Genomic DNA, 17,620 nt, shown 5'->3' with positions numbered 1-17,620 from the left:
TTAACGAGATTGGATTTAAAAAATTGTATTTAAGTAGTGAAAATTATGAATTTGGATTCAAATTTCTTTACATCCAGATGTATTTTTAAACTATTTAATAATATGGCCGTAAAAGTTTTGTAAATATCTTTATTGGACCTTCCTCAAAATTAAAAAAAAAATCCAGTGACCACAAGTCATGACCGGTTCAGGCTTATAAAATTAAAAAAAATATTTTCGCTGCTTCCTTTTGTAGAACTTAATATTTTGGCATTGTTTAAACATTAATTCATGGTACACGGTTAAAATTCTATCGTGCTTTCTAGGCAACCTTTGCTCGGTATAGGTCGATTCAAATCAAAAGTCCCATGGAAAATTGAGCAAAAATAAAAAAACTCATTCGCTCACTGGAAGGAAACATTATGACGTAATATTTTCCGAACGTTGTAAAATTTGTTTGTCAAAAATGGGCACCAATCTGTCAGGTCCGCCTTTAATTTTTTTATTTCAATCGCAGTAAACAGGAATTTTTTTTTTTTAAATTTATAAAATGTCATTTGAAAAAATTATAAATTGAGAAATAACAAATTTTCTTCTAGTACAGGAAAGTTAGTAAAAAAACAGGCATTTTGTGGAACGAAATACAGGACGGCTGATTTTTTCAAATCTGAAAGAAGGGTATTGGAAAAGCTTAAGTCCTGGTTTTCGGGACGCCAACCCCCTGGCGAAATCCGCCATTTTGAAAAACGCGTATATGTCTATATCTCCCAAACTATTGGCTTGATCGAATAAGCTACTTAACCAAAAATGTAGGTAATATAAATATCTTTTCTAGTGCATTCACTGTTTTTCAGCGAGGACAACACTTTTGAGGTTATGTCGTTTTATTTTTTAGTTTTTCGGTTTTATTAATTTTTCTCAGTCTCTATGATAGTTACATAATTTTTTATCATAACAAAAGTTGTAGAGCATCAAATTTCCATTAATTTGGTATACTTTTGAAGACTTTATGACTTTTCAAACCAAAGATACTGAACTTGAACGAACAATCCCTCTTAATATTTTCAAACGATATACTAATTTATTTTTGCATAAGGTATGAAAAAGAGGCTAAATCGTGTACTTTATGTAAAAAACAAGAAAAATATGATATGAGAGGGAGTGTATTTCCCATTATTAAGGTGGGTCCGGCAGTTTCCTCTAAATATTAATTTAAAATTTAAAAAACAAAAAAATAATGGTAAAACTTACATTATTGTGGACTTGTGGTATACATATTTTATTTTAAGTCAAACATGCAATTTTTACGATGCTTAAAAATTATGGTACCATCATATAGACTGAGAAAAATTAAAAAAACCGAAAAAATAAAAAATAAAACGACATAACCTCAAAAGCGTTGTTCTCGCTGAAAACAGTGAATGTACAAGAAAAGATATTTATAATACCTACAAATTTGGATAAGTAACTTATTCGGTAAAGCCAAAAGTTTAGTAGATATAGACCAATTCGAGTTTTTCATTATAGCGGATTTCACCAGGGAGTTGGCGTCCCGAAAACTAGGACTTAAGCTTTTCTAATACCTTTCTTTCAGATTTGAAAAAATCAGCCTTCCTATATTTCTTTCCACAAAATGCCTGTCTTTATACTAACTTTCCAGTACTAAAAAAATAGTTTTCAGATCAATAACGACTTATTCATCGCCTGACTTTCAAAAAATACCAAATTATTGGAAATTTGATGGTCTATAACTTTACTGTTAAAAAAATTATGTAACTATCATAGAGACTGAGAAAAATAAATAAAACCGAAAATCTAAAAAATAAAACGACATAACCTCTAAAGTGTTGTTCTCGCTGAAAAACAGTGGATGCACTAAAAAAGATATTTATATTACCTACATTTTTGGTTAAGTAACTTATTCGATCAAGCCCATAGTTTGGAAGATATAGACATATTCGCGTTTTTCAAAATGGCGGATTTCGCCAGGGGGTTGGCGTCCCGAAAACCAGGACTTTAGCTTTTCCAATACCCTTCTTTCAGATTTGAAAAAATTTGCCGTTCTGTATTTCGTTCTACGAAAAAGTCTATCTTTCCTGTACTATTCGTGTTGTTAAAAAATTAGTGGTGTGCGTGGTTTTTGGTTTTTGTGATTTTTTCTTCGGTAATTTAAAACAATTAAAAATTACGGTAGCTGACATTGGTCGCCAAATTGTCATGTTTTGACAATTCGGCGACCAATGTCAGTTTGGAAGATATTACCTTTTTATGTGTACTGTGCGCGGGCAATACCTACAAAAAAAAAGCATGTGTGTACACATGTACACGCGATTGAAGTTATACTTCTCACTAACAGAAGTTCCGCTGGGGTACTCCCTGGGTTAAAATAAGTATATTCAATGAGGATTTTTCTAGATCAGAACAGGACAGCACAGCAGCACAGTTTCGTGAGAAACGTCAGAACAAGTTAGAACAGTCATTTAAACTTCAGTTGTCAAAATAAAAAAAAAAACAAAAAAATTGTTAATTATACATACATTATATTGTTTATCGTTTCTCGTTTATTTTTTTCTATTTTTTTTTTGTTTTTACTGCAAAAAATATAATTAAAAATTGTTTTTAGTTATAAAAACAAAACAAAAACAAAAAATGACAGCTTTGCTTTTGACACTTCTCACGAATCTGTTCTAACCTGATCTGACTCAAAAGCAAGAACAGAAAATCCTGTTCTAAACTGTTCTAGATTTGTCAATGAAAAGCAAACTAGAACAGTTCAGCACAGAAAAAACTCAATGAACAGCAAAAAGCTGTACTTTTCTGCCTAGAACAGTCCAGCACAGCGTCAGTGAACACAGCTAATATGAAACTGTCAATTTTTTAGACTGGGGTTGAAATGATCTTAAAAGCTACGCAAAATAAAAATAAATAAAAATGGCGGCTACTTGTTTTTATAATTATAATTTTTTTTTCAATTAATCACTTTTTGATTACATTAGGTATTATTTTTGTATTAAATTTTAAATTCTTTCTATATGAAATACGGCCCACGACATTTTTCGTTGTTGGTTTCACGTGAAATGGCCCATTTTTCATTTCTTTTTTTTTCAATTATTGTTGTTGTTTACTTTTGGTGTTTAAAAAAAAAGTCTTAGTGTTTGGCTACTTTTGTCATAATTTTTCTTTTTTCAGAGGATTTCGTCCCCTTTGGTCCTTAAAATTTGACAGGTTTCTTATTTTTGTCCAAAAAGAACCCAAACTCACCTATTATTTTTAATAAATCCACTGCAAGTGTTTTATAAAGATCATTGGCTTCGACGTAAAAAGAACACGGCTATTAGCAATAACATCACGTAGAAGAACCACACTTAAAACAGTCATATATTAAAATACTGGCGCTAGTGCAGCTACCACAATAAAAATCTGAAATCTGTCAGTAGGTAGTGCTTTCTCTTTTTTTCTTATTTGGTCTTGTCGCACAACATAAACAAAACAAACTTCAAACATGGCAGTGTGGCCTCGTCTTGTGTGTTTTGTTTTGTGTTTTTTGATTGCGTTTTAGTGGTGTACTACTCAAAATAATTAATATATTATGAAAAAATTATAAAAAAAAAGTGTTTCAAAAAGAATGCTGTTGTTTACATTTGTTGGTGTTAAAATAAACCAGAATTTTTTTTCTAAAAGTACATAGGTCTGTTTGGGTTCTTTTTGGACAAAAATATTAAACCTGTCTATTTTCAAAATGTCGGGATGAAATTGTGTAAAAGTACCTACCCAAACGCTTTTAGCATAAAATTTTCTGCTACTTTTCAACAACAACAACAAAAATGTAAACAACAACACAAATTGAAAAATAATATAGAAACGAAATATAGCGAAACATTTTGTATTGTTTTTCAAACATTTTGCTCATTCATCTTTTCATAAAATATTTATAAAATAAAGCACTTAACCACTTAAACGCAATAAATAAATAAAAATATATGCAAGTGGTTTTTTGTTTTGTGGAATATTAATTATTAAATAATAACAATGTGATCGATAAGTGTTGTAGTGAAAAAAATTATTCAAAGTGTTAAATTTTTTTTTTGTGTGAGAACATTGTTGAATGTTGTGTTCCATGCTATTTTTGTTGTTTTTCATTATTTGTTTTCAGATTTTCCATGTCAATCATTATTGCTTATTTAGTTGTGTTTGTGTGAATCTTGAGAAAAACCCGGGCTTAATACTTTATTCGTAAAATTTCAAATTTCAGATTCCATTTTATGACTAACTTTGTTTTTTTTTTATATATTCACACAAAAACAATTAAATCAGCACTGATTCCTATTGGCAAGTCTGAATGTTGCTGAAAACAAATAATGAAAAACAACATAAAATAGCCAATGGAACACAACATTCAACAATGTTCACACACAAAAAAAAACATTTTAATACTTTGAATAATACTTTTTTTTTTATTTTTTCACGTGCTTGTTTGTCGATGTCAATTTTATACTGACAACATAAACTCTTTTTAAAGTTATATCTACTTTCCAGCGCTGGGTTAGAATGGCGCTACTAGTGGAGTAACTAAAGCTCAAAAATTGGCAATATTAGGGAACCCGGCCGAACAGCTTAGATTTTGATGATCTTTTTTTTCAAACGTCTGTAATTAAAAATAATTTAAAGTCTATAGATTAAAAATTGCCGGTGTTGCCGTTTTGATTTTTTAAATTTAATTGAAGATTTTTGTGAACAAAAACAAATTTTTTTCAAAAATTTTTCTTAAATTTCATTAATTAATTGATGCCAAAAGATTGTCTAGGAAATTCAAGGAAAAAAAATATATGGGAGTGAGGGACAATCTTCCATAGTTAAAGCGATAGATGCAATTTTCATATAAATTGACTTCAAACACAAAAAACAATATTTGAACACAACGGCAACACCTACAATATTCAAATATACATTTTTTAAAAGCTAGAACCTCAGTCATATATGTAAAATTAAAATTAAGTTAATTGAATGAACGGCTTTTGAAAGAATGGTAATTGAACTCAGATTTTTGAAAAAAAAAAATTATTGAACAAATTTTAACATGTCGTTTTTTAAACTTGGTCGTAATATAAAATGCATTTATTTTAAAATTTTTCTGGCCGCATTTATTATGATTTCAAATTATAAAAGGAAATGTCAATATGTATTACGGTTTATGAAAAAAATTAAAAAGTATTTCATTTTCAAAGAACTTTTTTTAATAAAAGTTTTGAAAAAAATTGTAACTTATTTTTTTTTTTAAAGTTCAACATCTAAACATAAAATTATTTTTTATTCATTTAATAACCCTTACTGTTGAAAGTTAAATAGCAAAAATTTAAAGTTCTTATTTACCACAGTCTTTGAGAAAATTAATTATTTCAATGCAAAAATTCAGTTTTAATAAAAAAAAACCGTTGAAATTGAAGTAATTTTTCATTTTTTTTTTCAAAAGTGTGATATATTTTAACTTTTTTGCTTCGAAATTCAACTGATAATATTTATGGCCAAAAATTTTTTTTAAATAAATTCATATTTTATTAGAAAAAGTTTGGAAAAAAGTCATTTTAAATTTTTCTAATAACATTTTTTTTTTAATTCTGAGTTTGAGGACCATTTTTTCAAAAAGTCTTGATTAAATTTAGTGGATTTAAATTTTAAAGATAAGAATGAGCTTCTGGCTTTTTAAAAATGTATTTTAAAATATTGTAGGTGTTGCCGTTGTTTTCAAAATATTTTTTTTGTGTTTGAGGTCAGAATGTTAGAAAATTGCATTTATCGCTTAAACGATGGAAGATTGTCCCTTACTGCCTTCTATATATTTTCCTTAAATTACCTAGAGAATCTTTTGCTATCATTTGTTTTATGAAATTTAAGCAAAAAAAATGGTTTTGTTAAAAAAAATTTAATTTTAATTTTAAAAAACAATACGGCAACACCGGCAATTTTTAATCTATAGACTTTAAAGTATTTTTAATTACCTACGTTTGAAAAAAAAAATTTTCAAAATCAGAGCTGTTCGGCCGGGTTCCCTAATAATTTGCTTTAGTTACTCTACTATACTGGTTAATCCCTTTTCTTGTCAAAAAGCAAATGTTTACCCCAACGCCGCTAAAGAAGTATAACTTCAAAAAGCATAAAATTATTTAATTATTTATCATTTGAAGGCAGTTGGGATAATTTTACCGAAGATATTGTTATAGGCCTGGGTGAAGTTGCATAAGAAATATCGAATTTGTATGATAGCAATTCATGACTTAAAATTCTATTCACATCTTTTTAGTACGGGTAAAAAAGGCATTTAAAAGAAAAAAAATTGTTACACTCATGAAACTTGGCAAAAAGTTTGCTTTTGGGATAAGGATCAAGCACCTACAAAAAAGTCTATAAGAAAAAGTTAGATGGAAGGGTGTTTTTTCGCGGACAAGAGGGAGGGGGTGAAGGTCAAAAGTATACTGAAAAAAATTGTTTGTCGAATATCATCATATGACACATGTTTTCAATGTATTTTTTGATACTGAATCTAGTGACATACAAATAAAGTCAATACGATTGCTCTAAGAAAAGTTATAGCCGATTGAAAACAAGGGTGCTTGTTTTTTGACTTCAACAGGTAAAATATAACCGAAACCCATGGGAAAAACATGCTACACTGATGAAATTCGGGATGAAAGTTTTAGATAAAGCAGGGACAAAGGACTCATAAAGTTCTTAAAATAATTTTTGATGAAAGGGTGTTTTTTTGGATGGGTTAAGTTGTGTGTGAGGAAGCTATGATAACAGCTGACTTAAATTCAATGTTTTTACCAAATTCAATGTTTTTACCAAATTTCATTAGGGTGACCCATCATTTTTGTTTTCACTCAAAAAACACCCTGTTAACCATGATATTTTTATAGACACCTTAGATTCTTGTTTCTTATCTTAAAAGTAACATAATTGCTAAATTTCAATAGGGTACCACTAATATTACTCTAGAATTACACACTTTTTCGAATACACCTACCCATATTTTCTTTACTTCTAAACAAAACACCCTTTCACATAAAAAAAATTTATAGACTCACATTATTCGTAATTACCATTGGAAAGAGAACATATTTAATGAATTTCGTATGGGTACCATTTATACCATTGATTTTATCGGACTTATCGCGGATTTTTCCCTATTTCCCAAAAAAAACACCCTTTAGCCTAAAATATTTGTATAGACTTTTTGGGTTCTTGGTTTCTGTTATAAATGAAACATTTTTGCCAAGTTTCATTAGTGTAACAATTTTTTCCTAGTTTTTGTGGTACTTATTCCGAATTTCATGATTTCTTTAAAAAAAACACCCTTTTACTCAAAATAATTTTGTACACTTTATAGATTCTTAATTCTTATACCAACCAAAACATTTACACCAAGTTTTAAAAATTAATTAAATTTAAGTCAGCTGTTATCATAGCTTCCTCACACACAACTTAACCCATCAAAAAAACACCCTTTCATCAAAAATTATTTTAAGAACTTTATGAGTCCTTTGTCCCTGCTTTATCTAAAACCTTCATCCCGAATTTCATCAATGTAGCATGTTTTTCCCATGGGTTTCGGTTATATTTTACCTGTTGAAGTAAAAAAACAGGCACCCTTGTTTTCAATCGGCTATAACTTTTGTTAGGGCAATCGTATTGACTTTATTTGTATGTCATTAGATTCAGCATAAAAAAATACACTGAAAACATGTGTCATATGATGATATTCGACAAATAATATTTTTCAGTATACTTTTGACCTTCACCCCCTCCCTCTTGTCCGCGAAAAAACACCCTTCCACACAACTTTTTTTGTACTTGATTCTTATCCCAAAAGCAAACTTTTTGCTAAGTTTCATGAGTGTAACAATTTTTTTTTATTTCTTGATTTTATGTACTATTTTATCTGTACTATTTTATTTGTATAGGTAATTGGGCAGTAAATATCTTATTTTTATTTTTTAATTATTTTGGAGTCATCACCATAGAAATCATTAATAAACAAATTCAGATTTTTCGTTTGTTTATTTTTTTCTCTAGCATTTCTTACATTCAAGCAAGCATGATTTGTTGTTATTTTTGAGTTGATTTGTGGCAATGAGCCAATAAAATTGAGTTTTTTATTTATTTGAACACAATTTTATTGGAAGGGAGAAAATAAACTCACAGTCAGGACTTTTGATTTGAAACAAGCTAATTGCATTCTGCAATAAAAAAGTAAGTTTTCATTCAATATTTCGATTTTAATGAACATTTACTGAATATTTTTTTCTTTAATTCCAAATACTTTTGTAATAAAAACGTTATTTTGAAAACAAAAAACATTAAAATGAAATCAAAAGAATTAAATTATTAGAAATTTGTATTCCAAATTAATTCCTAAAGACTAGTACGCAGCTGAAGCGAAACGAAATTTTCCATATAAAATTTCGATAACGAAATCTTGAACAAAAAATTTCGTTTTGCTTTTCATTTTTCAGTACGCAGCTCTAGCGAAAATTTGGAGAGTTTTCACTCATTTGTCACTTACTTTTTACTGTCTTATATGCATTTTTCTCGGGAGCGTATCGGAACCCCGCTTTTTAAAATCCCGAAAAAAAAGTTTCAAAATCCCGTTTACTAAAATACCGCTTTTTTCAATCCCGTTTTCTGAAATCCCGCATTTAAAATCCCGTCAAATCCCGAAAATCCCGATTTTTTTACAAAATACATGCTTAATTCACAAATAAAAAAATCATGAGAAATAGACAAAAAATTAGTAAAACTGATTTTTTGCCCACACACAATATGTAGGTACTAGGTACCTTCAACACATTATGAAAACGGTATTTCTTTTATAAAAACATAAAATGATTAAAGCCTTAAATTGAGTTCACAAGTATAAGAAATTTCATTTATTTAAATATCAAAAATGTTGAAATGCATCCAAATATAAGTTGAAATATATTTAAATGGAATTTCTTTTGATTATGTAGTGTGTACTTAATTTAAGGTGTTGTGATCATTTTATGTTATTATTAATCTATGGGATTATCACGATTTGATTGTTCTTCTGAAACTTTAAAGTAAATATTAGTTTGTTAATTGATTTCTTTTTAGTATCACATTCCTTACTTTTTCTTATTTTTTTGTATATAGTTTGGTTGTGTACTAATTTTGTTAAGGAAAACACCTTTTTTTTGTATTTTTAAGTTTAAGTTTTTTTATTTTATTATTTAACAAGAACAAGTTAACAAAAAGACGAATAATAGTCGACTGGTTAAAGACTTAAAACTAACATACAAACTAGGTACGATAAAACATAAAAAGTGTTTACGATATCACGAATGATCTCTCCAGCATTATCTACTTTAGAAGATGATATTGGAGAGAGACATACGTTCTTTGGATACACTTCTAGCGTATGTGGTTCATACGATAGAAGTGTTTGAAAACATAATCTCTTATAATGGAAGGGGAAGAACACAAATACTCTCCTTCTTATTCCATTATATAACACCTCCCCCCATTAAAGATTTTTGGTCTCCAAAAATTAAAAAAAATAAAGTTATTGAAACAAAATTGTTGAAATTCTTCTTAATTTGACAAATGATTACACAAACTATTACTAAACAAAATTATTTTAACTCATAATCCTTAATTCTTAATTTTATATTTTTATTTAACTCTTTTATATTTTTTTTTTTTATTTAAGTATAATTTCTAATTTTCATTTTTAACAATTTACGTTTTTTTTTTTACATTTTTTTTTTTTCTTATGAAAGGTCAGTGAATACCGGCCTTAGTTTTTGCATTTTCATTTTTCATTACTTACAATAATATGATTTTTAATTTTGATTTTTGTTTACTATTTAAATGTTTTTCTTTTAGGAAAACTCGGTGAAAACCGGCCTTAGTTTTTCATTTTTCATTACTTATAAATATAACATATGCTTTTTGATTTAATTTAATTTTTTTTTTTATACAATTTAATTTTTTTTATTTAAGAAACGTTCGGTGAATACCGGCCTTAGTTTCTAAATTTTAAGTCTCTTTTTTTCATATTTTTACAATCAATTATTATAATTTACATTATTAGTTTGAAAATTCCAGCGCCAATTCTTTTTTATTAACGCACCCAAACCTAACAATTCTCTTAATTCCTTAAATTCCAAAAAAAATTACACTTTCCTTACTCAATTTTTGTTTTTCTGATTGAATTCTGAAAAAAAACACGCAAAACAATTTGTTTCGATCAGATTTCCCAATGGAACTTGCTAAATCTCAAAATCAAACTATTCTGTGTAAACCCATCGAAAAATGTACTAGAAGAAAATTCAACTCACAAGTGTCAAAACAAATTCAAATGACATTTCAGTCTGTCAAAAGTAATTTGGAAGATCAAATCGGAAATTAAGATTATATAAACAACAATGGTGGAAGGAAATCCAAATAATAAAAAAAAACAATCAAAATAAACATTAACTGTTTAAATGGAATAAGTTTTCAATAATTTAATAAACAAAAATAAATTTCTACGAAATGATCTACCTACAAGATACGATGAGGGGGAAAAAAAAAGGAAGAAAGAAAAAAAAAGTATGTATGTGCATAATGTAGGTACATTTAAGTATAATTAGTTAGAGTTTTGGTGTTTGTATTTGCGTTTAAATTGTTTTCTATGGTACTTTATGTTTCTTTTTGTTGACTTATCAACAACATAATTCCCATCTCTGTGATATTTTGTTAGGTATTTGTACTTTGGTTTACTTTTAAAAACCGTTCTATTTTGAACAATGTTTTCGCATTGGTTCAAATCGTTTCCTATATCTTTATTTTGATTATTTATTCTCATTTCTTTTTCTTTTTGGAATTTAGCTGCCAGGGATTCAATATCTTCCTTGGTTATATTTTTTAAGATGAAATCTAAAGGTCTAAGCTTTGTCGTCGAATGGATAGTGTTGTTATAAATTGAAATAATTTTAAATAACTTCTCATCAATCTCAGAATTGTCTTTAGCTACATTCATTAATCTTAGATGTTCGTTTAGTGTTCCATGTAGTCTTTCAACATCCGCATTGCCAGTCTTCATAGATGCCGTTGTTCTGTGAAAGCAAATTTTGTTTTCCTTCAGAAACTGTTCCACCGCTGAGTGCAAGATGCAAGTATCTCCATCTGAAATTATTTTATTCGGTTTTCCGAGAAATTGAATTCTTTGCTTGATTGCACTCAGAATGGCGATCCAGTTTCTGTCTTGTAAGGGGTGAATAGTGGCATATTTTGAAAATTTGTCAATCGTTGTAAGATACATTTTCCCTCGTTGAGGGAACCAAATGTCCATGTGTATTATGTCGTTAAAATGTGTAGGTGTTTCTGTTATTTGCATTTGTATCTTTAGTGGTTGTCTGTCGTGTTTTGCTAGGTTGCAAATTTCACAATTGTTAATGAATTTTTGTATCTCCAATTGCAACTTGGGATAGAAATACAATAATTTCAATTCCATAAACATTTCGTTTATACCACGGTGGTTTTTATTCGTGTGTTCATTTTTTATAATTTCAATCATTTCGTTTTTGTCTAAAATATCCGTTAATTTGGAAGTGGATTTTAAAATTTTTAGGTTTGTGTTCATTGAAAAGAATTTAACGTAAAGTTTTTGAAAAAGTAAAAATAAAGACAAATCATCGCAATAAATGCAAATGAGTCCTTTTGGAATGAGGATTTTTTTCATAATTTCTAATAGATCGCTACTATCTTTTTTAATTTGAACAAGATTTTGAAGTTTTTTGTGTCGAATTTTCATTGAAATTTTTTCATTAGGACCATAAGAGAGATAAATTTGGTTTTTAAAGAGATTTACCGGTTTTTCCGTTATGTAAATGTGACGAGTTTCATCTTCCATCGCACTATGGATAGTGGCATCAGTGGACATAACTTCTTCGTTATGGTTCCTTGCCGATGAAACTTGTGGGATAGCCTCTTCGTTATCACATTCGTCACCTAGAACAATTTCATTATTGAAAAGGTCAACCAAATTTATATCTATGTCATCTTCAATCGTTTCATTGGTCTCAATTTTGTCTATGAATCTACTTAGTCCATCTGCTACGCAATTCTCTTTCCCTTTTAGGTACTCGATTATAAAGTCATATTCATTGAGCGAAATTTTCCACCGTTGGAGTTTCATGTTTGGCTCCTTTATTCCATCGAGCCATACAAGAGGCTTGTGGTCAGTTTGAACGACAAACTTTCTGCCGTATAAATATGTTCTAAAATATTTTACAGACCATACAATTGCAAGTAGCTCTTTCTCAATGGTGGAATAATTAAGTTCGTGTTTATTTAGGGTGCGCGATGCATAGCAGATGGGGTGGCTGTCTTGGCTAAGCACAGCACCTAATGCATAACCGGATGCATCTGTAGTAAGGATGAATTTTTTACTAAAGTCAGGACTTTTCAAAATGGGATCGGAAGTAAGTAAGGTTTTTAGGGTTTTGAATGCTTTTATGTATTGGGGATCTGAAACGTTTAATTTTTGAGACTTTTTTAGGTATTTTATCATAGGGTATGCTACTTTTGCGTAGTCCTTGATAAATTTTCGGTAATAACCTGTTATACCGAGAAACTGTTTAATACCTTTTTTGGTAGTTGGTAATTTCATTTCCGTTATTGATTTTACTTTATTTGGATTTGGTTTTATACCATTATTTACTATTAAATGTCCTAAGTAGTTTGTTGATAACTCTGCGAAAACACATTTGTTTACTTGAATTTTCAAGTTACTTTCTTTAAGTTTTTGAAAGATTTTTTTTAAAGACTGTAAGTGTTCTTCAAAACTTGTTGAAAATACCAAAATATCGTCTAAGTATACAACACAAATTTTGTTTATGAATTCTCTTAGGACATGGTTCATAAGCCTCTGAAATGTCGCTGGGGCATTCTTTAGCCCAAACGGCATTCTCGAAAACTCGTAATGACCACTCTTCGTCGAAAAAGCAGTTTTCGCCCTATCTCGTGGGTCGACTTCGATTTGATGGAAACCCTTCACAAGGTCGATAGTGGAAAAATAGTTGCATTTTCCTAGTTTGTCGAACAGGTCGTCTATATTTGGCATAGGGAATCTGTCCTCCACAGTCTGACTGTTAAGCTTTCTGTAGTCAATTACAACCCGCCATTGTTTTTGTCCGTTTTTATCGTCCTTTTTAGGGACTACCCAAATGGGGGAGTTGTAAGGACTACTGCTTGGGACTATAATTTTTTGTTCCAACATTTCGGAAATTTGCTTATCGACCTCATCTGAATGGATTTCCGGATAGCGATATGCTTTGTTATATATCGGAATGTCATTATACGTATTGATTTGGTGTCGTATTTCGGTTGTAAAGGAAAGAGGATCACCTTCTTTATAAAATATGGATTTAAAGGAATTTAGCAAAGACTTAAGTTTTGAAACATCATTGTTGCTTAAATGATTTGCAAAAAGATTTTGAGGATTTTCAGCTATGAATTGTTCGTTACAAAATACACTCAAAACTTCTTCGTTTTGATGTGTAAAACTAGCATAAAACTCCTCCTCTTCGTTAAAATATAAAGGAATGGTTGCGTTATTTGTTATGAGAGATCTAGTTCTATAATTTATTATTGGATTAAGACTAATAAGAATGTTGTTGCCAATCAAACCGTCAAAATAGTCGTGAAATTGGTATTCTAAAAAATTTACGTGATAATTGGATTCGTTAAATTCGTTGAAAAGTGGAATTCTTAATTCAACGTTTGCGGTGACATTGCGACCGAGTACTTTTAAAGTGCGATTGCTTGATGGAATTTGCCATTTAGGATTGCATATGTTTTTGTTCATTATGCTGTACTCAGCCCCGCAATCAATAATTAATCTTAGGGTTCGGATTGGAGTTTTTATTGTTATATAGGGTAGTCGTTTTGGCGAATTGTGGAAAAATTTTGACCGTTTTGGTCGTTTCCTTGGCTTCCCTCATTAAGAGTTATATCCATGGCCTCGTTGTTAGTATTTTGAGATCTATTAGACCTTCGGGATTGGTAACTTGGCAAAAAATTATTACTATTATTGTTAAAAGTTTGACCACTTCTATTGTTATTTTGGTTGTTTTGTTGGTGCCCATTACTATTTTGTCTTGTTTGTTGGGATGCATTAGTATTTTGTCTCATTTGATTTTGTTGAGGGGTACTATAGCTATTTTGTCTACTTTGATTGCTCTGCGCATTAGATTGGTTCGGACCACCATTGTTTCTATAATTTGAAAAATAATTGTTTTGCCTGTTTCTATTAAATGGAGTGTTATTTTCTTGTCTAGAATTGAAATTTTGATTACGATTTACCTGTCTTAAACTTTGTGAGTAACTTTGCGAATTATTGGGACCGTAATTACGATGATCAAGTTCAAGAATTACATTATAGGCTTCAATTAGTGATTTTGGATTTCGGCTCAGCACAATGGATTTTGTGGGCTCAGGAAGATTATGTTTAAAACTATCTAGAGCAATTCTTTTGTTAGATTGAATCAATGTAGGGTCATTTTGATTTTGAAGCAAAAGAGAGTTGTTAATCCTACTTAATAAATTATTTATGTGATTGTAATAATCTTCAATATTTGTTTTTATTCGAGCCGAACGTATTTGATCAAGCAGTTTGTTTACAGATACCTTTTCTCCAAAGGCTCTTGTCAAAATAAGCTTAATTAGACCCCAATCATTAACTATACCATGTTTTTGAAGCTCTACTCTAGCTCTACCTACGATTTTATCCTTAACAAACCCAGAAAGAATAGTTAAGGAATTAGAGTCAAAGGTTGTTAAAATAGGTGTCAATGAGTCTATCCTGTCTAAAAAGTAAAAAAGGCAACTGGAATTTGCATTGAACTCTGGAATTTTACTTATAAGATCTAATATTACCTTAAACTTATCTGCATCATTAAGGGCATCCATGTTGAGTTGTTGACGGTTTTTTGTTTCTTCTAGAACAGGATAAATTTGTTAAAGTTGTTTCTTCTTTAAATCGTTGATATATGTAGGCCTCTTTTTTAATTATTTTAAGTTAATTGTTTATTTGTTTATCATTCATTAAGATTTTTTTTTTTTTTTTTTTAATAGTTCAATATTATCTTGGTGAATGATTATATTGGTTTAGTTGTTGAAACTTTTTGTTTGTTTTTTATTTATTTTATTCTCGCTTCAGCATGGAAAGGAGTTCGATTTAGTTTTTATAGGTTCATAAGTTTAGTTTTTGTAACAAAATTAATACACTTTTTGTTTTTTGTTTTGTTTTGCTTTCTTTTTTTTCTATAAGCACATGAAAGCTTTAATTTAGTTTTTTCTAAATGAGCTTTTTTTTTAATGCTTAGCTATTTTTTGCAAACTTGTTAAAGTCTGAGTTCATTAAATTTGGTTCGATGGTGCAAGGTGTACTTTTTTTTTTTTGGAAAGCTTTTTTTTGGCTTGGTTCGAAGCACTTTTGTTTTCGAACAATTTTTTTTGTATGATTAGCTTCGCGTTGGGAACTGTATAACGGGTATGATTAAGACTCCCGCGTCTTTTCGTGATTGGTAGATGATTATTCTTGTTTTTAACTATTTTTTTTTTTTTTTTTTTTCAACGTTCTTATATTTCAAAACTATTGATTTTTGAGTTATATTCTTTACCTTTATACTTTATAGGTAGTTTAATTATATTTTTTTTTTTATGATTTTTTGTTTTTTGTTGATTTTACTTGGGGTAACACTTAGTTTTAGGTTTTTCTTTAAAACATTTTTTTTTTCAAAAATTTTTTTTTTTTTAAACAATCGTTACTTTTAATTTTATGCAATGAAACCCGTCTTTTACCGACTGCGCCAGTTTGGTTGTGTACTAATTTTGTTAAGGAAAACACCTTTTTTTTGTATTTTTAAGTTTAAGTTTTTTTATTTTATTATTTAACAAGAACAAGTTAACAAAAAGACGAATAATAGTCGACTGGTTAAAGACTTAAAACTAACATACAAACTAGGTACGATAAAACATAAAAAGTGTTTACGATATCACGAATGATCTCTCCAGCATTATCTACTTTAGAAGATGATATTGGAGAGAGACATACGTTCTTTGGATACACTTCTAGCGTATGTGGTTCATACGATAGAAGTGTTTGAAAACATAATCTCTTATAATGGAAGGGGAAGAACACAAATACTCTCCTTCTTATTCCATTATATAACAATATAATATATTTTTTGTTAAAGGTTTTAATTAAATGCGTTTAGAACAATGTCTCATTTTTTAATTTGTTTTAGAATCCCGATTTTGCAAGCAAAACTAGTTGTTTTATTTAAAAAAAAAATCGGGATAATAAAAAACGGGATTATAAAAATCGGGATTTTAAAAAGCGGGATAATGAAAAACAGGATTTTAAAAGCGGGATTTAAAGAAAACGGGAATATAAAAAGCGGGATATCGAACCCAACCAATTTTTCTTGACTCCATGAGCAGTGTTGACGGTTTTTTTTCACTTTTAGTTCATTTATTTCGCGCGATTTTTTAAAATAAAATAACTAGTTTTGCTTGCAAAATCGGGATAGTAAAAAACGGGATTATAAAAATCGGGATTTTAAAAAGCGGGATTATAAAAGCGGGATAATGACAAACGGGATTTTAAAAGCGGGATTTAAAAAAACGGGAATATAAAAAGCGTAATATCGTACCCAACCCATTTTTCTTGACTCCATGAGCAGTGTTGACGGTTTTTTTCACTTTTAGTTCATTTATTTCTTGTTTTAAAAATTATTTTCTGTTGATTTTTCTTGATTTTATATTAATTTTGAATTTTTTTATTTTGACTTTGATAGAATACTCGATGATCGTTGTCGACTTTGGAGACTTGAAAATTTTTCGTTTCGCATTAGCACCTAAACTAGAACTTTATACTTTATTAACTTTGCTTTGGTAAAAATTGAAATTAAATACTCGTCTTCTTATTTTTAATTAACTAACTAAAGAGAATATTAAAATGAACTATCTGTTTATCAGTCAAAAGGTAAATGACTACAGAATCTTATTTATGTGGAACTGGATCAATTTTACACGTAAGGCCTAGTACGCAGATCTAGCTTAATTTTAGTTTATTAGCAGCATACCTATAAGTGGTGGGAAAATTTAGGATAAATGGTATATGAAAGAGGAAAAATAAATTCCTCACAAACAAATTGGGGGTGGGTTGGCGAAAAATTGGGGTAGGTGTCAAAAATCGTGTTTTTTTTACAATTTCTGTCAAAAGATGACCTCCTATCCAAAAGAGTTAAATACAAAAAATGTAGATGATATATAATAGGTCTATGAATTTTTACTTGCGATATAGGTACTATATTTGAGATAATATTTTCCATGACATTAGGATGATAGAGAATGCCAAAAAAGTGTGTCCCGGAAGTCCATCTGTCTGTAAACGATAGGCTACAGCCTGAACGGATGGACCGATTGATGGTTTTTGGAATTAATTTTTTTGGACCAAAAATAACGGTACTTGTCATAAATATTTTTAAAATTCTTTGGTACTTGTCATACACCGATTTTAGTAAAATTGAAATTGCTCAAAAACGTTGGAGCCGATTTTGTTTAAAAATTCAAA

At 29.3% G+C, this 17,620-nt stretch overlaps 1 protein-coding gene across 7 annotated transcripts in view; it reads right to left on the bottom strand.

Annotated features, from left to right (window-relative positions):
* Positions 1-17,620, bottom strand: part of LOC129908237 (serine/threonine-protein kinase SIK2) — a 204,662-nt gene that overhangs the window by 9,473 nt on the left and 177,569 nt on the right. The window lies entirely within an intron of this gene.

This window comes from Episyrphus balteatus, chromosome 2 (assembly GCF_945859705.1).
Source record: "Episyrphus balteatus chromosome 2, idEpiBalt1.1, whole genome shotgun sequence".
NCBI lineage: Eukaryota > Metazoa > Arthropoda > Insecta > Diptera > Syrphidae > Episyrphus > Episyrphus balteatus.
Note: the sequence above shows the minus strand (reverse complement) of the source record. Positions and strands in the feature narration are given on the sequence as shown.